This window comes from Prionailurus bengalensis, chromosome D2 (assembly GCF_016509475.1).
Source record: "Prionailurus bengalensis isolate Pbe53 chromosome D2, Fcat_Pben_1.1_paternal_pri, whole genome shotgun sequence".
NCBI classification, from domain to species: domain Eukaryota; kingdom Metazoa; phylum Chordata; class Mammalia; order Carnivora; family Felidae; genus Prionailurus; species Prionailurus bengalensis.
Genome location: NC_057351.1, coordinates 68,822,054 through 68,846,651, shown reverse-complemented (window position 1 = coordinate 68,846,651; position 24,598 = coordinate 68,822,054). Strand labels below are relative to the sequence as shown.

The 24,598-nt window shown below is 41.2% G+C and overlaps 1 pseudogene; it reads right to left on the bottom strand.

Annotated features, from left to right (window-relative positions):
• Nucleotides 1-14,128: 14,128 nt before the first annotated feature.
• Nucleotides 14,129-15,030, bottom strand: LOC122492636 (annotated as a pseudogene).
• Nucleotides 15,031-24,598: the final 9,568 nt, after the last annotated feature.

The window sequence follows — 24,598 nt, the reverse complement described above, 5'->3', positions numbered from 1 at the left end:
GGAAGAATGGATGTGAACAGTTAGAGGAGAAAGACAGAAGCCTGCTTTGTGGCCCAGGCAGTATGAGAAAGCATCATGATCTGGGCTGCTCTCTGGATCCTACACAACCATGTATACAGATAACATTTCTCAACATTAGACCTTAAGCACTTTCCGGGGAATAATTTCCAAAGCAATTACTTCCCGCTGTTAATAGGCAATTAACAAGTAGGAGATAACTCCTCAGTTGTATTGTGGGTAGGTAGAGCAATGTAAAAGCAACTAATTAACACCCAGTCTTTTAACAAACTAATTAATCTAGCTGGGCAAGAACAGTTTATTTAGAGTACGTTAAAGGCTCTGAATCTGCAAATTTCATTTTTCACCATGCCGATAAATAATTGAAGCCCACAGCTTTCATTTGTCCTCTTCCCTCTTCTTTGATGCCACTTGGCTTTGAAGCACCATCCCTAATAGGAGAAAGCTATTTATCTATTTCTTTAATAGCCTCATGAATATTTTCTTCCTTGTTATTCCTTGCTAGCACTTGCCAGTTCTTAACACAGCAAGTTTTCGCTCCTGAGTCCTATTTGCTTTTGTCTCCTCTGTCACTTGGTGTGTTGACTTTGGTCACCATAATCCTATAGGTTACTTAGGATTTGCTTAGAACAGGTAATGGCTATTTAGTGTAATGCTTTCTTAACTGTGCTTTAAAATCACCTTGGAAAGCTCAGTATCAACTGCAAACCTCTGGCCGTACCTCTGTCCTCCACTCCTTCTTCAGCTATTCTGATCCAGAAATTCTGGGTTGAACCCAGAATTTGCATTTTAAGTAGGCCTCCACTTCTACCTTCCTGGTGATTTGGTGGCAGATGACCTCAGCTGGAGAGAAACTGCTTCGGTTGGACAACTAACTGGTCATTGGCAGTCTTTCCTAGTTGGGAAGTAAACTTGTAGGCAATAGGAAGAAAACTCTTCATTAATATACATATTTTTAAATTTTTTATTTTAAGTAGGCTCCCTGCTCAACCTGGGGCTTGAACTCACAACTCTGAGATCAAGAGTCACATGCTCTCCCAACTGGGCCAGCTAGGCACCCCGGGAAGATAACTCTTGAAATGTGAGCTGCCTGCTTGGGTCTCTGACCTTCTTCCCTGTCTGAGCTATGATCAGGTTGAGAAATAAAATAAGGTAACAGCAGATAGGGGCCGAAATATCCTCCTCGTTACTGATAAGGGCTAATTTGTAAGATGGGATTCAGTGCAAGAGCCGAACAGGCCAAATAGTCCCGGTGGACTAAGACAATTAGAAATGCCAAAGAGAAAAGGGTAGGTATCTTGATAACCGAATACATTTTACAAATGTATACTTTGTAATGTGCTTTGCTATTTAGAAAACACTTTCAATTACTGTGTGTCATGGGACCCTTCACCCCTGAAACATATCACCTTTCCTGAGGCTGACAGCAGTCTCTGTTGGATGACTCAGCTTAATACATCAGTCTTTAGACTTCCATGCTCCCTTCTGTCCTCCTTTCCAATACCATGGCAAAGAAGGGAAGGAGGCCTGGTTTATGTGACCTGAGAGGCCTGAGGGGGAAGCAGGCTCTCTGGCCATGGGTTTGCTGGCCCAGCATTACAGCTGGCCATTCTGCTCCGAGCCTCTGCTAATGTCTGCTGCAAATCTACATCTTATCTTTTCCAGCTCAGCCTGGGGCTTGCTGCCTTAGCTTCCCCTTGGCATCTCAGGACTGGAGATTCCTCTGAAACTCTGGAGTATCGATTACTTGGCCCCTACTCTGAACATTCCCTTTCCTCATGCCTAGCCCTGACCTTGGTGGGCTCCATGGCTAGTCTGTTGGCTCTCAGCTTAAAATTTTCCCTGCAATGAAAACCAAAAAATCTTAGGAGAACAAACTTGGTCTTCTCTTTGCCCAGCTGTCCCACTTTATCCTCCGAGCTGTGTTGGGGCTTGCCATGTTGGTGCATCATGGCCTTTAGGGTGATCTCCAAGGTCCCAAATACTGAGCTGCCTAAGAGGCCATCTGCTAATGAGGTGTCCAGAAGCTTCTTCCTCTCCAGGACTTTGTTGTTGAGGACATCTGTCTGATGCTATAGATGTACTTCTACCCTTCTACCCAAAGTCCACTGGGCCCAAAGGGATCATGCCACAGGTTGTGTTCTCTGGAAAGCAGACACCAAGATGTAGATTAGTTTGCAGAAGGTTTATTAGGGAATCTTCTAGGGATTACCATCTGTGGAAGGAAAAGGAAGGAAGCCTGACTGGACAGAGGGAGAAGTTGGGCTGTGATGTGGTCTCAGTGGTCCCAGCCTGTCCCATGGAAAGCCAGGAATGGCCCTTCAGAATTGTCCTGAGTTGAAGCAGGAGGGCTAAGTCTTTCTACTGCGCTACGTCTACTAGTTATTGGATGGGAGCTGACCTGCAAAGGAGGCATAGCCTGGGCAAGGTGACCCTTTAGCTGAGGCTAAAGGTACATAGCAGAGGGCCATCTGCTAGTATTACTCTCTGTAGCTTCAAGGTAGGTTTTTCAGTCCTGAGGAGGATGGGTCTGGAGAACCACAGTGTCCACTATAGACCGAATTTTCTTTTTCTTCTCCTGTGTCATATCTTCCTTCTGCTCTGGGCAGCCTACATAGATAGAAGGTTATATTCCCTACATTATAGAAGAAAATCTATGATTTGATATGCCACGACTAGCCCTTGATATGGTAAATGGGAGCTAAAAGGATTTAAAAAATTGTTTCATTCTCAACAATGTCTGGCTCATAACCAATTATCTTGCAAAAAAAAATCCTATTTTGAATTTAAGAAGCTTAATTATAACCCTCTCTTTCTCTTTGTAGCTCTTCTGTAATAATCCTAATACCCCAAAGCATCTGGTTAGATAATTTGGGCTAACTAGGGAGAAGATACTGTATACAGAAAAACCCAAGAGAAAACTGCAGAAAAATTTTTTGAAAATATTTGTAATCTAACTACATATATGTTTTCCTCTTTCCTTCTAGCTCATAGTTACTTTGAGGGCTGGGACCCTGTTATTCTTCTGCTTTTACATTTGTCACATTTAGTACACTATGGTAGATAGGGTTTTGCATCTCAATCGTCTTCATGAAAGTGCATGTACATTGGTGTCTTTGTTATGTGTGGAACCAGTTACCCTAAAGCTTAGCGGCTTAACAAACATTATGGCACACGGTTGCTCATGGTCAGGAATTTGGAAGAAGCTTAAATGGTTGGTTCTGTCTCGGGGTCTCTCATGAGGTTGTGGTCAAGCTATTGTTCAGACATGCAGTCATCTCAAGGATTGATCAGGGCCAGAGAATATGCTTCCAAGCTCACTCATGTGGTTGCTGGCATACGTTGGTTACTCACTGGCTGTTGCCAGAGGCTTTAGTTCCTCACCAGTGGACTTCTTCATATGGTTATTCACAACATGGCAGCTGGCAAAAGACCAGAGAGTTGAACCCAAAAGGCAAGGCACAGTCTTTTACAACCAAATCTCAAAAGTGATATATTATCACTTCTGCCATAGGTGACTGGTCATAGAGATCAACCCTGGTGCAGTGTGGAAGGAGACTCTGCAAGGGTGTGCATACCAGGAAGTTGGGATCCCTGGGGCCATCTTGGAGGCTGGCTACCACAACTGGCATAAATGCTTGATCGTTCAATTCTTGTGAAGCTTGGCATATTGGAAAAATCCTGGGTTTAGGACTCAAATATGATTGAGAAAAACTCTCTTTTGTCATCCACTACCTATGTTTCCTTGGCAAATCACTTTAACGGCCCCAGTTTTCTTAAGAGTAAAATGGAGTTAGTAATACCTTCTTCAAAACAATGTTGTGAGTAACAAGTGAGGTAAACTATGCAGAAAGCCTAGCCCATGAAGAGTCCCAATAGAGGAACATAACACATAACACATGACCGCTGTTGTTATTAATAACAAGTTCAGCATTCCTTCCCCACTCATATAACATATCATGTTATCTGCCCCAAGGAAGTGGTCACTCTCAGGACCCGGTGGGTGTTTCAAATAAAGATTTGGAGCACTGGGGAGTGGACCACCCAACCCAAAAGTTGTATCTTCAGGGCTCTTGTATGCCCCCAGCTTCCAGTGGCAGGTGACAGGCCTCAGCTAACCTGAGGAAGCAGTGCTCCTGGTTCAGGTGACCCAGGGTAATTTTGCCTTCTCCAGTTTTTCTTGCTCAATGTCAAGGCAAATTAGCTGTTACAATTTAATTTCTTGAGCTGTGTTTGTCTTGGTCCCAAAACAACCCCAGGGGAGGAGACTGAAGATGTGATTCTAATTTGTTGTAATCACATTCTCATTGTTTTGAAGCATTTGTGTTTTTTCTGACAAAATGTCAAACACACAAGGCAAATTATATTTTGAATTCTACATTAAATATTTAAAAATACATGAGTGGTCTGAAAATAATTACCCTTTTAAGGCTCTCTGGTACTCATACATCTCCTAATAGTGCCAATTGACTTACAGGTGCCATCAATTAAAATAAAAGAGAAAATCCAGTCTTAAGTTAGTTGTATGATAAAAATTCTTAACATGGGAAACAAATTTAAGTATTGCTTACCTCTATTGGGGCTGGGTATGTTTTGTCTTAGTTCTACTCCATTGTTCTAACTAGTCAAATGTTCTTTGTTCTTAAATTGAAAGTTCTAATCTCTAATATAAGTAACAGATTTTGTCAGTGGTTTCTCTGCATATTGTCCAAACATGTCCCTTTGGAAGAAAGCAAATATGAAAAACATTTAAGCTTGCCAGATGGATAATGTAATGGGTTATTTTTTTTCATATTATTCAAGGATTCTTGGTTTCCCAAAGGATTCACTGTAACATGAATTCCCAAGTTCACTTCGAATATAATTTGATTTATATACATCTTTCCAGGAAAAAAATTACCCTGTGAAGACAGCTCTGGTTATATGATTAGCGTTAGCATTGAACCTGAATATCTTTCCACACATGTACCATGCACACAGAACAAAGGTGTTTTGAAACCTTCCATGTAATTCTAAATGGAAATGTGCTGCGGAAATTAGCTCACTTCAGGCATCTTTTGATGCATATCTAAAGTTTAGAAGGCACTGCAGGAGAGCCGATAAATAATTTATTTTTCTCTTTGGCTCTTTATGCGATTTTTTCCCTTTAGCTAATTCTCCTTAAAAAAGTGTCTTTCGTTAAGAACTTGAAAGAATTCTCTTTCTTTTACTCAGACTCATAAATATTTCCTTTTCTATTATCACTGATAGTTGAAACATGTTTAAATAAAAGTTTTTCCCTAAAGGTATGTTTTCTTATCTTTGTTCATGGGATGAAATGAAATTAAAATCTGGTGTATTTTGAAATTCATGATTCAGGTCTTACTTATTAAACTGAATACTGGATTGTTTTTTTAGAGTCATCACTTACATTTTTTTGAAACTAGTACATTCAGATCTCAGAATGTAAGCAGAATCTGAGAATCTGAGTCTTTGTGGTTTTTTTTTAAGATTTTAAAATTAATTTTTATTTATTTTTTAATTTACATCCAAGTTAGCATATACTGCAACAATGATTTCAGGAGTAGATTCCTTAATGCCCGTTACCCATTTAGCCCATTCCCCCTCCCACAATCCCTCCAGTAACCCTCTGTTCTCCATATTTAAGAGTCTCTTATGTTTTGTCCCCACCCTGTTTTTATATTATTTTTGCTTACCTTCCTTTATGTTCATCTGTTTGTATCTTACATTCTTTGTATGAGTGAAGTCATATGATATTTGTCTTTCTCTGACTAATTTCGCTTAGCATAATACCCTCTAGTTCCATCCACGTAGTTGTAAATGGCAAGATTTCATTCTTTTTTGATTGCTGAGTAATACTTCATTGTGTGTATACATCTTTATCCATTCATCCATCGATGGACATTGGGGCTCTTTCCATAATTTGGCTATTGTTAATAGCGTTGCTATAAACATTGGGGAGCATGTGCCCCTTTGAAACAACATACTTGTATCCCTTGGGTAAATACCTAGTAGTGCAATTACTGGGTCGTAGGGTAGTTGTATTTTTAATTTTTTGAGGATGCTCTATACGGTTTTCCAGAGTGGCTGCCCCAGTTTGCATTCCCACCAGCAGTGCAAAAGAGATCCTTTCTCTGCATCCTCGCCAACATCTGTTGTTGCCTGAGTTATTAATTAATGTTTAGCCATTCTGAGAGGTGTGAGATGATATCTCATTGTGGTTTTGATTTGTATTTCCCTGCTGATGAGTGATATTGAGCATTTTTTCATGAATCTTTGTTTTTTAAATTTGTTTTGTATTTACATATTTTAGAAGGTGTTTTTTTTTTCATTAGAACACTGTAGTGCCTGTTTATTAAAGACAATTTGGAAAATACAGGAACATGGAAGTGAAATGCCTGTCCTGATCATTCCCTTTACTCAAAGATGAACACATGGATATTTTTGTGTATATTCTTTCTTCTGCATTTGTAAAAATATTTAATTGGATTTTTGATGGAAAATCAAAATGGAATGGATGGAAAGCCTGTCTGAGGGGAGGTCTTTTCCAGAGAGAGACTTTTTATATTTTATTTTTTTTTAGAGAAAGAGCACGAGTAGGGGAGAGGAGCAGAGAGAGAGAGAGGAAGAGAGAGAATCTTAAGCAGGTCCATGCTTAGCACAGATCCCACGGCCTTGGGATCCAGACCTGTGCTGAAATCAGGAGTTGGAAGCTCAACTGATTGAGCCACCCAGGTGCCCCTCCAGAGAAATAACTTATGCCCAGCTCTAAGGCTTTTCTCATAACAATGTAAGAAATATTTTGATTATTAGGCTTTATCCAGATATCATCGTAATTGAACATACTAGCTATCCACATTTTTTCCCCCAAACTTACAAGTAAGTGTTGCCAATAGAATCAAGTGGGATTGACTTAGGGGAGAATTCTCCTCAGGACTCTTGTTATATATTGGGTACTATGCTTTTTGGGGGTTCCACTAGCCAGTAAGCCAGGTCGTTTATGCCCCAACTGATACCATTATTCTTGACTCTTTTAATTTTTATGTAATTCTTGGTCATCTGTAATATACCGTCAAGCAGGCTTTTAAACAAAGGTAAATGGCTGGTATATTTTTAGAGCTTTCACATAATTAATCCCCCTCCCTGTCAGTTTCATATATGAAAAGCAGGGAATAAAGTCATACAGTTATAATTTACAATTTTTCTTTCTCAAAGCTGTAATTATTGCTTCATTGCCTTTTAGTATTTCTTATTGCAGAGTAAATTTTTGAGGCCAGAAATTTTGTATAGTTATGTGTCATCTCTTTTTTCTTTAACTGGATGCCTGAAGAACTTTTCTTTATATTATAATGCTTTCCAGGATGAGTCTCCTTTTTAAGAAGTTTTACCACAAGTAAAACAAGGTCTTTAATTTAGCTTTTTTGTTCCCAGATTCAAACTGTTTACTCCCTCTGAACTTCAGGTGTTTTCTCCTTCCCTCTTTTTTTCCTTCTCTGTTCCCATCCTTCCTTCCTTTCTCTTTATTCCTATAAAATGAGGATGATAATGCTTCACCAGATTGTTGTAAGGATTAAATAAGACACTGCATGCTGAGCGCTTATCTGGTAAATACAGTCCTGCTCAGTTAAAAATAAATAAGGAAAAAGTCGTTATTTTTATTATTGGGCAAATCCTGCATTAGTAAAATGTAGCATAGTTGGAGAAATAACTAGTCACTGGTCCCGATATTAAATAACAGAAGCATCCCAAATGTTCATTCATGTCTGTTGTAATAGGGTTGACTTGTGTGTGTGTATCTGTATATATATTTTCAGGTCTGTGACATTGTTCTCTGAACACAGAAGGTGTTGAAAAATGCTCGAGTTTTTTTGATTTACTCCAAAGATTTTTGTGCCTGTGATTGTTGGGATACAGTGGGATAGAGGAGGGCTGGGGATTGCCTCTTTTTATTTATTGATTGATGGATTGATTGAGGTCAGCAGGAGAGGTTGCACAAAGCTCTGAACACAAGATGGGGGGAGTGAAGGGCTATTGTAGGCTGTGGCTCTTCCACCAGCCTTCTGACCCAGCTTGAAGCCTGGTAACCCTGGTTCAACCTAGAATGCCTCTCTCCTCTCTTTTACACCTCCCTTGTTCTGGTCTGTGCCCGGGAAATGTGTCTCTGAGTTGGGACTTCAAGTTGATATGGGCTTCCTCTGAGGAGTGAATATTTGGGGAGTCCTCTCTTTTTTTTTCTTCTCCTTCTTGATTCCCTTTTTTCTTCTCTTCTCCTGCTTGGTTTCTTCCCTCCTCCACTTCTCTGCACTTCACAGAATTACAGAATTTGCACTGATGAGAGGAAATGACCTGCCAGGATGTTAAGGAAGGTCATCAAGCAAATGTGACCTCTGGTTCACCTGTGAGCTAACCCGGGCAGTGGAGGCTCCTCACTTTCTCCCCTGTCCTTGGGGTGTATGCTGTGCTCACTGTTCCCAGAGTGGGAGCAGTTTCAAGGACACAGTGTTGAGAGAGAAAGGTGTTGGTGAGACCACCTGAATAGTATATGCAACTGAACCCAGTTAGTCTCGGTATGAACTTTAAGATTCTGGCAGGCAGCTCAGAGATCTACTCATCTTGCAGTTTCCCAGTACAAACCTCATATGTAAGTTCTCTTGCCTATAAAACCTGCCTCCAACCAGTCTGGAGTGACCCGCCTCTTTCTTTGGTATCTCCTTGCCTACTGTGTATGGCACCCAGTTTGCAAACCAACAGAAGGTTGAGTATCAGCAATAGGATTTCTCCCCATTTTCCAACCAATATGTCTCTTAGGGCTGAAGCCCCAAATTTTTGATATTCCATTTTCTCCCTTGAGAGGCACCATTCTGTAATCTGTCTATATCCTCTAGCTAAGGAAATTTTATTTTCTGTGGTCTGCATCATGAAGAAAGAATATGTTGTCTTTTTTTTCATTTTATAAGTTGTGAAATTATGTGATAATGTGAGTATGAGCTTTTTCAAACTTGAAAAATTCCTCAAGCTCAGGTATTACCCTTGGAGGCAGTGTCCTCACCTAACATATCCCTTGAGGTTTACCAACGTAGGTTGGTGAGACTCTCTTCAAAAATGTCCAGTGTGTAGAAGAAACTTTTCTTGCTCACGGGCCCTGAGCACCTCTCTCCTTGAGTCTTGCCAACTCAAGTTGGCATAGGCCTCTGGAGTCCTCAGTGGTCATGCAAATGGAGTTACCATGACCTACCTGTGTGAAGGGGCTACCAGAAAGTCAGCCACAATGTCTACTGTGTGTTTTTATAAGCAAACTTACTTATCAGCAAGAGGACCTTTGAAAGGATGCCTTTTAGATTCACAAGCTCTGAGGTTTAGATGACATGAAAAACTCATGTTTTCCCAGCTACTCAGACTTGCTGAACGTTTCTGAGAAATGTTGATGTCACCAATGGCAAAAAAAGTGCCCATCTACACATCATTAGCGATCCTTGCAATTCTGGATTTATGGCCATCTTTCTCTCTCTCTTTGTTCTCTCTTCTGTCCTCCTCTTCCCCCTCCTCTTCTTCCCTTTTCTCTTTCTGTCTCTGGTTTTGCAATCTTGGCTATCATTGTTTAAAATATATTCTCTTTTTTTGTCCATCTGGAGAAAGATATGTTGTATAGACATTTTCAAGGCCTTGGAGAAACAGTGGGCCCACTTCTCTTTCATGAAAATCCCATGTCACAGCAACAATGTGGCAGAGTCAAGACCCATCTGTCAAATATTCCAAAGCCCAGGTTCTAAACTTCGGTGAACTCCATCAGCAACCATACTTGTAGTATTAACAATAGCATACCATTAAGGGGGTGCCAAAAGGGAAGATCACTAAAGGCCATCATGGAAGAATCATGTCGGAGTCACATCTTTTAGGAGTCTTGGGTTTCTGGTCCTTCTTTGTATTAGACTATTGTGAAATTGGATGGATTGCTTTTCTACCTGTACATCAGAGAAATTAATAGCTGTTCCATTTTGAAAAGAGAAGCAGGAATAGCCACGATCAATCTTTCCTGATCATGGTGCCTGCACGTTTTTAACAGAGCTTCCTTCTTTAAATTGAACTTCAGTTCTTTCCTGTGCGCTCAGAAATGAGGCTTTGTTCTCCCCCTGACGTACTGCCTTCCCTGCTTCACTTTCTAAGCTAATGGCCTTTCATTTACTGGAAGAACTTTTTTCTGTGGTACTCAAAGATAGTTGGGTGCTTCAGCTTCAGTAAAACCTGGATTCAATAAAACCGTTCTTGGAAGTGTCCTGTGAACAATCAATCGAGATAATTGATGTTAGGACTGGTCTCTTGGAAGTGTCCTGCCTTAGGACTGGTCTCTTGGAAGTGTCCTGAATGAACACCTTATCACTCAGAGAAAATGACCAAGTGGAAGAGAGAACCTCTCCAAATGTCATTTGTAATCAAGGCAGTTTGCTGTATTACCCAATCAGCCAACAAGAACAATTTTTCTTTTGAGTTTTTTTTAAATGAATCTACTTTATGGAGATAGTTGGGGGGTGTGGGATAGAGGTCTAGATTTTGCTGAGGACATATGTCTTTCATGTCTTAAAAGATAGGCTCTGCAAATCTATTGTACCTAGAGATTAAATCAGAACTCCATTTGTTACTTTCCTTGAGAAAAAAATAAATGGACATTTTGATTTTCATGAAAAATTGGGAAGGATTAAAGAAATGAAGAAAGAAAAATGTGGATCCCTTACCACTGTATATGGTTTATCTAATCATAAATGAAGATGATTATAAATTTTATTTCTTTATTTTCATCTCTCTTTTTGGCAACATCTTCTTCCCTATACACCCTAACTGGGCTGAAACTTCTAGTACAACAGCCTCTTATGTAGAGCAGAATTGGAGTGTTTATCAGGTCCTCTTGGGAGGCAACAAGGTGTAGCAGAAAGCGGACAGGTTTGGAGATTGACAACTCGAACTCCTGAGTTGGAATTTTACTCAGGAGATATGTGATGTTGGGCTCTTTGCTAACCCTCTCTGAACCTCAGTTTCTCACTTGTCAAAGCAGGTTTAATACCTTAAGGTCTTAGATCAAAAAGCAGGGGCTCAGTGATAACTTTCTTGAGCATATGATCTAAATACCACTATTTAGATGATTTCCTAGTGGCCCAGACGGCACTTTGCATATTATAAATGCTCTATAAATTTTTGTTAAGTTGGTAGATGAATAAATGATGGAATCCCTACTTCATAGAGTTATTCTGATGGTCATTTAAGACAATGTTTGGAAAGCTTTCAGTACAATGCTTAATATTCAGTAAAATCTTGAGATACAGTCATCCACACAAGTTTAGCCACTGGGACATCTACATGAGGGGGAGGTCACAATGCTCACATGGGTCCTATAGGATGGACCCCCCCAGCACAGTTTTCTGTGGGGACTCTGAGGCAGTGCTCCTAAGCTCAGGGTTTCTAAGTCATTTTCTGTATTTCAGAAAACCTAGTGAGAATACTACCTTTAGCCTCCCTGAAATAGCATGTGCTAGGGACCTCAGAATTGTTTATTTTGGGCTGTAGTTAAACCAACTCAGTATGGTAATGTGGTATCCCTGCTTATCTCATGCTGCTCAGACATGCTGCTTGGTGGTTATCTGTGTCTGTTTAATTAGAAGTGGAAATTAATTAATTAATTGGATGTAATGAGTGCTTTTTTTTTTTTTTAATGAACACAATATTTGAAATCTTGGTGGATGAGCAAGGTAGAAGAAGAGAATGAGAAATCCCTGTGGTGATGAGTAGATTGGACACCACTGACCTCAGAGGAATTGCAGGTGTCCCAAGTGTCAGGTTGGGCTGGGAGATTCTGGAGGTCATTTGAAACTGATTAATAGAAGCTATTCTTAGGAGCACAGAGCTCAGGAGGAATAATTTAGCTAAGACAACAACCCCCTCTTTCTTTTGTCCTGGTTTCCTCAAAGATGCCAATGACCCAGTTCATGGTATTGCTCAGTTCTCCATCTTTTGCAAACATTTCCATTCTGGTTTAGTGTGTGTTGTTTGGTGGGGTTTGGTGCTGGGGAGGGATGATGGAACTACAGCTGATACAGTTGGTTCTTTCCTGTTCTCCAACAGAAGCCTGAGACTATTCTTGAGTCGTTTTTGTGGCAAACAAACAAACAAACAAATAAATGAAACAAAAGAAATGTTACAGTTGCAGTCATGGTCCGGGGCATTATGACTTGGGTTTGTTGAGCACACATCTCTTCCCTCTGGGAGCTCAGGTAAATTCCTCTTTAGGAAACAAAAATCTTAGAAAATCATAGCTAGAATAGTTGACTCTCCTCCTCTCACAGAGGTGGGGGAGTGCATAAACTATTGCAAATTGCTTGTTTGATGCTGGATTTTCCCTTCATTATGAAAAGCACAGCTATAAATGCCATCGTTATGAAATCCATAGAGCAAGATTAATCCTTAGGTGGGAATCCATATAAGTAATAATAATTCTTGTTTTTCTCATCAAAAACAAACTGTGAAGCATCATCATATTTAAGTACAATGCCATTTGAGGTGTGTTTTGTTTTTTTGTGTAGCACGGTTGGCATTGCTTGATGAGGGCTCAGATATTCTATAATAATCAAAGACACTTAGGCAGTTTTTCTTCCTGTAAGTAATTTTAGCTAAGAAATCAACCAGAGTTAAGTACTGCATTTGGGTAGGAAAATAAGGTACTTTAGGATTTATTTGTTATATGCTAATATCCCAGGGAGAAACATATTTTCAGGCACAGAACAAAGAAACAATAGATGTTCATGAAAATGTAATTTCACAGCCACGTTTTACAATTCAAAGTTTCAGATTCTTTGCATATGTTGTTAGTAACAATCTTGGAAGGATTTTTTTTTTTTTAAGATGTGTTCGAAAGTGCTTGCTTCTTTTAATTCTCAGTTTTTGGAAGTAAATACTGAGTGATTGCTACATGTCCCAAGGTGAGATAAAAGGAGACAGTGGTTATGAATCCTGACCTCAGGGATTTTATTGTCTTACTGGTGAGTGGGACAGACATGTGAAAAGCAAATAAAATAGCACAATCCACAGAATTAATGCAGTTGGCATTTCCACTGGTTTCTGAACAAAGGTGTAGAGGATGAGGTACGGGGTATCATTTCTCTGAGTTATGTATTGCACCTTTTGCCCATCATTTCCTGGAATGCTCTTTGATCTTTCCAATACCTCTTTGAGTTTAAGGGAAGTGATTTGCTAGCAGCTGTTCTAACTCTTTCCCAAACCCTAGGCCAGCTCTTCCTTTTGTAGCTGACTTTCCTTACAGTGCATCAGATCAATTAAAAAGCATCCTATGTAACATTTGATATCACTCTCTGTTGAAAAATTTTTGAAAGGATGTTCGAATCATTTTTGTCTTTAAGGTGATTTGGGTACTTGCCATCCAATTTAGAATTAGTCGGCAATTGTTGTATGAATTCCTCAGAGTATGTATTCATACTTGTGTAGTGAGAAAAATCTAGCCAAAATGTTGTTTTTCCATAAAGTGAAAAATTTTTAATGAAATCTAGCTATGAAAAAAAGTGGCATAATATTAAATTTTGTAGGTAATTAAATGTTCATTCAAATTTTCAGTTGTCTTGTTAAAGCCACCCTCATTTCATAGGCCGCTGAAAAATTCCTCCACAGGTTTTGCACAGAACTTCAAATACCATGGAACAAATATAGAGAGCACAAAAAAAGTTATCTTCCTTGCTTGGTAGGTAAGGCCTTTCCAAGAGAAGTTACTACATTGCCATCAGAGTGACACGAAATAGAGAGCCTGAGGGGTCTTTGATGTTTTGCCCACTTTGGCCATTGAACAAAACCCCAAATGACTTACATTTCTTTCTTCTTCCTTGGTAGCACTTGGGTTGTGGTTTTAATTGAGGATGAGATGGGGAGCTCCTCTGTTAGTTGAACAGAATGTCTTCTTCAATGATTCAATGCATCTATTTAGCTCTCTTTGCATATAACGAAGAGCCATATGACCAATCATCTTCAAGGAGAAGGCATCTAATATTGAACAGTTACTGCATTTCAGACTTCATGCTAGTGCCATAGGTTTTGTTTTTTTGTTTTTTGTTTTTTGTTTTTTTTTTTTTTTACAATGCAGACAATCTTTATTCACAATTGGGATGGCAGAGGGGAGGTACCCTCAGGTCAGTCCAAAAGCAGAGATACTGGATGGAGCAGATGGCGCAGGGCAAGGACTCAGCACTCGTCCTCACCCAGTAGGGCGTTAAGGGTTTCGGGCAGCCAGGCTGGACCCTGGAGCTGAAGTTGGGGTGTCCTCATCCCCTTCCCCCTCCTCATCCACATCTCGGTCCTCCTCTCCCTCCTCCTCACAGGAGCTGCTCAGCTCTTCTTCCTCCTCCTCCTCCTCGTCACCTGCTGGCCCCACCCTGCCCTGCCAAACCACCAGCTCTGTGGTCTCCAGATGGTACTCCCAGTTGCCTTTCTGTTCACTGTAGCCTGGCGGCTGAAAACACAGGCTGAGGCGGCCATCCAGTGCCAGCTGCAGGAGGCTATTGGCTGCTCTGTACACATCATTCCAGGCTGCCTTGGCTATCATATAACCATGTTTCTCTGTCCGGGCTTCACAGATGTCCCAGGCACACCAGGGATGTTCTGCTGAGGGATCCTTGGCCTCTGGGTGGTGCAGGTGAAGCAGGACCTGCACAGGGATTCGAGAGGCCAGATAGCCCACTGCGGTGTGTGGCTCCTGGATTTGGGCAATGGGGTAGATCCCCGCCAACAGCTGCAACTGCCTGGGCAGAGGGAGGGGAATATGAGTCCAGGGCAGTCACAGAGCTTCACAGAGGGGGTGAGAAAGTAGGTCTGAAAGTATTGGGTATGGCCGAGGGTTCTGGAGACACTCATGACCTACCGCCCCACCAGCCCGTTGATCAGCGAGGATTTTCCCACATTTGGGAAACCCATACAGCCAATGGTCACCACTCCGTCTTTGCAGCGCTCCCGGGTTGGGCCGGTAAGTTGAGGAAGTCCCAAATATATGAGCCCAATATTTTAAAAATTGTTTTACAGATGGGGCAACTGGGGAATTTAAGTATTGTATCCAGTTACCCAGAGCTAGTAAGAGGGAGTATCGGCAGCAGACCCACACATTGTGCAGATAACCACATACTCATATAGTTACCTTGATTTTTTATCAGTTTTTAAATAATAATTTTGCTATTGCCAGTGTTAAAGACTACTCTATCATTAGTTGTAGTAATGTCACCATTTTTCCCTTGGATTTTTTTGAGGATGAACACATTGACTGTAAATTATAATAGTTCTGCCACGTTCTTCTCACTCTTTGTCCTTTTTCCCTTGTCTTATTATTTTAGTTAGGTTCTGAAAAGCAATGTGACACAAAAGCCATAGTAATGGGTCTATTTTTATATTTCATAGCCTTAATGCAAATATTTTTTAATATTTAACCATTAAGAATGGTATTTGATATAGGACTTTGGGAGACTAGCTTTATCACATCTAAGAAGACTCTTATTCCAATGTTGCTGGAATTCTTTTCTAAACATATATTAGTGTTGAATTTTGTGAATGCTTCATATGATTTTTTTCCGTGTGTTCATGTACATTTCTTCAGAGGCTGTAGAACTACAGCCTCCAATCCAGAAAATTCTAATATTTGGCCCTGAAAGCCTTTTCCAGTTTTAAATAGAGATTGACAAATGTGATTTGGGGTTCACCTAGTTAGAATGCTCTACAGGAAAAAAAGCAAAACTTTGTGACATTTAATTCCATATTCCATGTGGTTTTAACTAACATTTCACCTTAGCAAGCAGCTCTTGTTTATTTTTACATGTCCGGTTGGTAAAAACAAAAGTAGAACGATAAACTTCTTTCCCCCTTCTTTGAACTGTTTGTAGCAGCGGCAGTGTGAGAGCCATCAAGATGAAATTAGATTGTGTATGGTTGTGTCTCCTGACATACTCCTAGCCTCTTGAAAGCCCCCTGCACACTGGAAGCCACACAGCCTGGGAAACCAATACCAGATTTTTTGATGTTGGAATCCGTCTCCCTCCTCCAGATGCCTCCAACTCTGGAAATATGGGGCCAACCTGTCTCTGAAAAATTGAGCTTTTTAGAAGTTTCAAGGACAAAGGTTTAACTCTTGTGGTGGCTCCAAACCGCAAATGCTTTCGCATGCGAGTTGTTCATGTTTGACATTTGGGCTCAGAGAAAAATAGTTTCCACTCTCCGTGGCTCGGGGTGGCAGAAGTCCCAGTTCCAGTTCTGGCTGCGTCATGTCGTGCCTCTTGACCTTGCTTACCTCTTCTGTAATAGGAAGCAATTGAACTCTATAACGTGCTGACATCCAGGTTCCATTTCTAGGAACCATGGGGTGCTGACAGCTTTTTTGTCTCTTTCTGTCTTTCCCGTTGGCCTGCTTATGCCTCTCCAAGGACGTCTGAGTACAAGTGCAATCACAGTCACTTATCCTATGTTGAAGATAACTGTGCCCATCAATCCAGGTTGGACCACACAGTAGATGTGAAGATAATGGATAAGTCATGACTCTTTTATTTGCATGTGAAAGAATGCGCTCAAAGTTGCTTAAGCAAAAATAGGCTGGTGTAATGGAAAGTCCAGGGAATAGACAGTCTTCACACACAACTGGATCCAGGTGTTCAAAGAATTGTGTCAGAACGAGTCCCTCTCCTCTTCTCCCTGCCTCCTGGCTCAGTTCTCCTCCACATTGGCTGCATCCTTAGGCAGCTTTCCCCACACCAGCTTTAGCTTGCATTAGACCCTTAGTATAAAATCCTTTTCCCAATAGTCTCACCCAAAGTCTTGAGCAGTCTCTTGTTTCTGCTTGCCAGTTATGGCTATGTCAGTCAGGGTCTCACCAGGAAATAGGAATGGGATGATTTGAGGAGAGTTGAATGAAAGGACTATTCTCAAACTATGGGCAGTGTGTAGGAAAACTACAGGGAACTCTGGGGTCATAACACTGAGGTCTTATTATTATTCCTAGGTTTGAAAACAGAAAGGGCTGTCTGCCAGGAGTTATGACCTTTGGTTAACAGTTGCAGTGAACCCAGGTGAATACATAGCTTACTCTTGAACTCCTTCCTCCTCCTTCTTTCTTTATTTTTCTTTTTTAAATTAATTTTTTAAGGTTTATTTATTTTTGAGAGAGAGAGAGAGAGAGAGACAGAGCATGAGCAGGGGAGGGGCAGAGAGAGGGAGACACAGAATCGGAAGCAGGTTCCAGGCTCTGAGCTGTCAGCACACAGCCAGACGCAGGGCTCCAACTCATGAACCGCAAGATCATGACCTGAGTTGAAACTGGACGCTTAACTGACTGAGCCACCCAGGCACCCCATCTCCTTCTTTCTTGCACAAAGCAGGGTGCAGAGGGATGGAGAGTGGACTCAGGAGTCAAATGGGATATCCATCCTGTGCTCATTTTTTAATCAGTCCCCATAACCAGTGGAAAATAGTGTCTGATTGGTCAGACCTGAGTCCATGCTCATCCTTGGAGCTGAGGACGAGGTCAAGCTGAACTTGAAATGAACTAAGTGTGTGTGTGTATGTGCATGCGCGTGTGCACACACACACATGCGCACACACATGCGCATGTGTGCACATGCAGGCTTATGTTTGCTCAGCAAAAACCAAGGTGAGTTGCCAGAATAAGAGGGAACAGAGTATAGGCTAGCAAAATTAGCAGGAGACCACCATGGAGCAAATGCATTTCTGGCACTTGTTCTAATCTCAGAGAGCCAATATCTTCCCTTGGCCTTTTCCTCCTGGGACCTGCGTGAGGCTTGATTGGCAGAGATGGTCTTGGCTGCTGAGGATCTGTCTCTTCACCTTACACGGATGTGGTGATGATCTCCAGACAAAAGTCAGCCCCCTGTGCAAAGTTCCTTGAAAAACATGCTTCACATGCTGATGGGCTGGTCTGACCAGGGCTTCAATTTGAGTTGACCTTTGGCTCCCCGCCCACTGCCTCTAAGCCTTGCTCATTCCAGGTCAGTGTGTGCTGTCCTTTTCCCTGTCCCTTGAGACATAACTCCAGTTCCTTTTCTTCATCTGCAATGCCAAACTCAGCCAACAATTTTCCCCTCTGTTTTCCATTCCATGTGTTATTTCCCATTTCAGGTGCTCAGATCCAGAATTCCAACAGCTTGCAATAAAGCCAATTTTTTTTGAGCTAATTGCCCTAGAATACTTTTCTGCTGCAAGGTGGAATTCTAGGGACTGCAGCTCTAGACAGCTCCCCCCACTGCCTGCCTACACACTCACACACACACACACACACACACACACACACACACACACACACACACACAGATTGTGCACTTTCCCAGTGCTCAGTAGAGTGAATCATTACGGTCTACACAGCAGTCATTTGGTGAACAAAAGCACTTAGAATTGTGGTCACAGTAGAGTGACACATGAGGAAGAGCAAAGTGGGAGGGAGAGAAAACCAAGGGGGGAAATAGTGTAATTCTGAGCTTTGCTGGAGTAGTATCTTCAAACTCTAAACCAGAACGGTCCCCAGAAACTCAACTCTGTCCTCCTTCTCATCCCCTCTTCTCCCTGCCCCAAGAGAGGAATAAATGGGAATTGTGCGCTTAAAATGACAAGGAAAACAGAGATGTATTTTCTCAGGAAGACAGCAAAATGCCTGTCACTGTTTACATGAGGCACTGAGCATGTGTCTTTAGTAGAGTCATAAATATTTTTCCTGGGAGGGAGTGTAAGCACTCACACTGCACTTGTTGCTATGGCAGCTGGGCAATTTTAAATACCTAGAAATAGCAAGTCATTGGTTCGTTGGGTCTCCTTTTTTTCAGGACCAGCAGCAATTTCTGTTCTTTCCCAAGGATTTTTTTCTTTGCCATTGGAGGCCTCCCTTAGGCTGTCCCTCTCTTGGTTTCCCTGAGACTATGATAGTCTATCCATATAAGGAGAAGTCGATCCTTGCTAAGCCCATGAAGCGTTGTGACTTTGGGTGGTTAACCTAATTGTTCTTGCCTCAGTTGCTGTATTTGTGACGTGGGGAAAATAATTGCACCTCACTATTGTGAATATTGAGTGGGATAATGCAAGTAAGTGCAGAGCACTCTGCCTGGCATTAGAAAATTTGGTTCTTCCTATTAAAAAGGAAAATAGGAATTAGGGGGCTTTGTAATAAGTGGCAGGAGTTCAGATGGGGTAAACTGAGAAGGTTCTGTGATTAGACCTGAGAGCATAGGTGAGAGTGATTGGTCCTCCTCTGCCCCATCACTTCTCCTATTTCCTGATTTAAAAAAAAATATTTATTTATTTTTGTGTGAGAGAGTCAGAGCACGAGGGGAAGAGGGGCAGAGAGAGAGGGCAACACAGAATCTGAAGCAGGCTCCAGGCTCTGAGCTGTGAGCATAGAGCTCGATGCAGGTCTTGAACTCATGGACCATGAGATCATGACCTGAGCCAAAGTCGGACACCTAACCGACTGAGCTACCCAGGTACCCCTCCTATTTCCTGATCTCATGTCTTGGTTAACTCCTGCTTTTTTGGACTTCCACTCTGCCTGTTCTCTCCAACAGGATTGCTATGGTAGTAGTAGATGCCATGAGGACAAAGACTGTGGCTCTACTGACTCTTTGGGTCCTCCAAGGTCCCTGGCACAATGTTTTGTACAGAGTAAGTGCTCAAGAAGTATTTAGGGTTGTCACCTACATGGAAAAGAGGGCATCCCAAGCAGGGGGAAAGGCTGATCAACACCTGGCATTGGGAAGATTTTGGCCTCTCAGGGAAATTCTTTCCCAGTATCCTGACTCTCATTTTCCTTTGGTTGAGATTCAGTTCATCTACAGTTCAGGAACTTGTAGATTCAGTCAACTGGCCCCCCAGAAACCATTCAGGAAGAAGCTTCCATGCTCCATGGTATTGCATTTTCTGCATTGTAGGACTCAGCCCTGGTGGGGTACTGACCAGGAGAAAAATGGGAAAGGGGGACCTGAGCAGACACCAAAGGAGTACAAAGCTACACTCAGTCTTTCTTGTCTTTCTTTGCCTTTTGAAAATACATTATTTTTAGTAAGTAATGTATAAATTTGATCTTAATTGTGGAACTATTCAAGCAAATAGATAAAAGTATCATTATATATATTGTTATATATAATATTCTATATATATATATACCAAACATTCTATATATTCATAAATAAAAATATACCTTTGTGTTTTGTACATATTCTATTTAGTAAATGAGATTGTTCTGTATTTACTATCTTACAGCTTACTTTTTCTCCTTAGCTATCATAAAAATCTTATAGATTTTTCTGTCAATACTCAATCTTTTTCTTATTACTGTTGTTCCATAGTTTATTTAATTAATCATCTCCTAATGAAGATTTAGGTTGTTTTTAATTTTTCTGTATTGCAAAGAACAATGTAAAACATGAGTTGTTGTACACAGATACTTATTTACTCTAAGACAAATACCTTGCGATAGAATTTCTGGGCCTTTAATTAAGTCTTATTTTGTACCTTTAAGTTTTTATTTTCTTCATAAAGTTTTGGAAATTTTTGTGGGCATTATTCTTAGCTAGTTTCATAATTATATTTCTATTGTAAACGGAATCTATTGTTCCATTATATTTTGTGATGGGATAGCTTTGGTGTGCAGGAAAGCTACTGATTTTTTTAAAAATATTTGTTTGTTTGTTTAGTGAAAGCGGGGGCGGGGGGAGCAGAAAGAGAGGGAAAAAGAGAATCCCAAGTAGGCTCCGCAACACCAGCACAGAGCTCTATACTGTGAATCATGAAATCATGACCTGAATGGAAATCAAGAATCGGGTGCTTAATGAACTGAGCCACCCAGGTGCCCCCCAAAACTACTGATTTTTAAGAGCTGATATTCCTTTTGACTACTTTGATGGAGCTACTTCTGAATCCTAAAACTCTCTTAGATTTTCCAGTTCAGTCATCATATCATCTGCAAACAGTGAACTATCACTGTTTTCTAATACAAGCACTGTATTAGAAATAGAAGCACTGTTTTCTAATGCTTCTATTGCATTTCTTTTTCTTATTGAGTTTATGACACTATTTGTGTGATTTTGGCTAACTTTTCGCTCTGTTTAACCTCATAGGTGACATATCTTAAGAATAGTCAGGAGGATATAGATTTACTGCTCTTTTGTGGAACTTCTGAGGAACAGTTATTTCTGCCATGAGAAATGGTTTGGTGATGACAGGAAAACACATAGGGCTAGATTCCAAGTGAGATGGGAAAAAAAAAGATTGGAATGTTCTTTGAGTTGAAGAGCCATCTAAAGGTTGCCAACGACATCCACTAACCAAAAACCAGGCGGCCCTTATGGATGTGGCTATAGGCTTTTTACAAGTTTTTGTCTTGTGGCAAGTTTTGTCCTTGTGATTGGAAAAGAGGTTTCCAGACTTAATGTAGGCTCTTGCTGGGTCCCACCCAGATAGACCCAGACAGATAACCATCATTTACACCTGTGAAGATGACAGTGTGAGATGCTCCTGACCTTGCCATGGTGAGACGTATGTTTTGGCTATACTGAGGACTGGTTTTCCTGATCCATCCACCTCCATTCTGATCAGTGGCCTACATTGTAAGGTAATGTCAAAGACTGGCAGTTTTAACAATGGAACAAAATAAGCTGATGGGATATATATCTAATCTACAAACTTTGATCTCTTTTGCACAAATCTCTGAATTATGGATTTAACCAAACTAATGGTGTGGTAGTAGGAGTGGAAGCTGACCAATGGGGAATTATCAGAGACATACTATAGAAATCAATATAATGAGGATCAGAAATTCTTGAGTATGGATGTGACCAAATTCAGTAGTCTTTCATCAGATCTTTGAGGGAGACTGTACCTCATATATCCTTGTGTTTCAGTGGTCACAAATCGCCTATTGCAGAAGGCTTCAAGTCACAGCTCCCTTTGGAAAGAGATTTTAGAGTTGCTCTGCCTCAGCGGAAGTCGGATTCTAATGTAATCCTTTAATTTTCGTGATTTTAGACTCCTCCCCTCCTTCTCTTAAAAAAAAAAAAATTTCGCCGAGAAATCCCTCCCCTGGAGTTCAGGGATAACAAGGAAGTTGCCGAACTTCAAGTGAAAACCTGAGACTTTAATGAAGTAGATTTTCTCATCTTCCTTCTTCTTCCCTCAAGAAAACTTCAAACTTTGGAACTCAGAATGGAACTGAAGGGCCTTGGGTAAATGTGCACAAAGATGAAATGACAATGTAGGCATCCTGGCTCAGGAACAGACAATCGTAATGATATTGCTTCTGTGTGTGTTCCCCTCTCTCTCTCATGTTCATTTCTTTCTGAGTAATGTTTTGGGCTCAGTGGAGAAGCTCATGATGTTTTTTGGTAGCTGAAATGAGGTTAAAGTAATGAAATTCTGCCAACTAAAGTTTGGGAGGAAAATGCTTAGTAGCTGCTGGGACACAGCCAGTTCCTGGGAAAGCGGTTGTGTAACCAGAAAAGGAACTCACTAGTTTGTACAGCAGTGGATGGATCTCAAGCATAGGTCCCAGCACTTTGGTGGACACTGGGGAGATTCTGGTTTGAAAATTAGTCAGAAATAAGTTTCTACTGGACTGTAAGCTCCATGAGGGCAAAACTGCTGTCCTCTTGGCCAGGGCATCTCAAATGTCTTGGCCACAAATATGTGCTTGGAAAATCAATTGAGTAAGTCCAAAGGGGAGAAATTAGAGTGATACAGTAGATACCTCTGACACCTGTGTCACATCCCCTCCTCTCCCTCTGAATCATCAGCAGGTGCCTGGGAAATTTTAGACTCACTCCATGATACGCAGTATGCATGTCTTTCCTGCAAAGTATGATGTGTCTTCCTGCATTCTGCCTTGGGTCTGCTCTCAGGTCACCAGGGTTTGCATTGTCATGCAGTGCAAACTAGAAGAAGGGTAATGTTAGTGTTCTTGGGGTGTTAGGAGGACTGACACTAGCCAATGAGGTCTGGGAGCTGGTGGATATACGTTGGCAGATAAAGTCTCCTGTGTTTAAATGGACAACTGTGAGAGATACCCTGTAGGTGTGGAAGAGAGTCCCAGTTGCTCAGGACAGTGACCTCAGTGATACACCGTGACACTGGTTTTTCCTCCTTCGCTATCCTGTTTTTCTACCTCCCTCACTCTTGCTTCCCGAGATAATCTGCCAAATAAAACACTTGCACCCTAGCCCTTGGCTCTCACTCTGCTTTGGAGGAAACTCTAACTAAGACAAGTTTGTAGGAGAGGGGGCATAAACTTTTGTTTTTCCAAATGGGTCTTCCCATGATTTCAGTCTTGCTCATGTTCCACTATGAGCCACATTGGTGGCATCCTAACTATTAGGGATTTAGAGGATTAGCCCTGGGTCTGGCTGCTTGGGTTCACTACCTATAAGCTGTGTGACCCTGGGATTGGTCCTTAAAAAGATTAACAAAGTACCTCATTTTATTTTTCTGTAAAATAAAGATAATAGTGCATAACTACCATGGTGACTATTCAAATGCAGTGAGAGCATGTTTGTGAAACTCTTCGGCACCATTCTGGCACATGTTAAGTGCTCAGCCATGCTAGCTTCCCCGAGGACAGTCACTTCTCATGTGATGCTACTTTCAATCTTTTTATAAACTGTGGCTGTCTGTGTATACCTATTATCTGTCTACCTCAAGTGTGAGTTTCTGAGGACTGGAACCTGTGGCTTTTCCATATTAATGCGCCCTGCTGTCCATCATTGTGACTTAAACAGAGTAGGCATCCAATGGCGTTATATGAATGAAAGAATGTCCTTGCTGTTATTGGCAGCGATTTGAATAGGAGCAGCCTATTCTCAAAACCTGGATGTCTGGAATCACTGTACTGTCCTTCGGAAGCAAAGACTGACCTCTCATGGCAAGGACTTTGGAGTATATTTTCCAGAAACATCATCATTATTGGATGGCATTTGTAATTGATCGAGTCATTCAGAGTAGGAATTTATTTTTTCCTCTCTATTAGGGCTATCCAATAGAACTTCCTTTGATGCTGGGAATGTTTTTTCTGCTTTCTAATGCAGTAGCCACCAGACACATGTGGCTCTTGAGCACTTGAAATGTGACTGAGAAAGTGAACTTTAAATTTTATTTGCTTTTAAATAATTTGAATATAAAGAGCCACACATGATTAGGATCCACAGTCCTGGCCAAATAGTGCAGTACTCGGTGGTTCCAGCACCTAGCCTGTGCCTGGGGTTGGTGCTGACACGTTTGCTCAGGGAAAGAGTGAGTGCTTGCTAAACCCTTATCTTTCCATACCTATTCTCTTCTTTTTTGGAAAATGTTTATTTATTTATTTTTGAGAGACAGAGAGAGTGCAAGTTGGGGAGGGGCAGAAAGAATAGGGGACAGAGGATCTAAAGTGGGCTCCATGCTGACAGCAGAGAGCCCGATGCGAGGCTCAAACTCTCCAACCGCGAGATTGTGACCTGAGCCACCCAGGCACCCCAATATCTGTTCTCTTCTTTGCCTTCCCCAACTGCCCTGGGAGGAAGCAGAGTAGAGC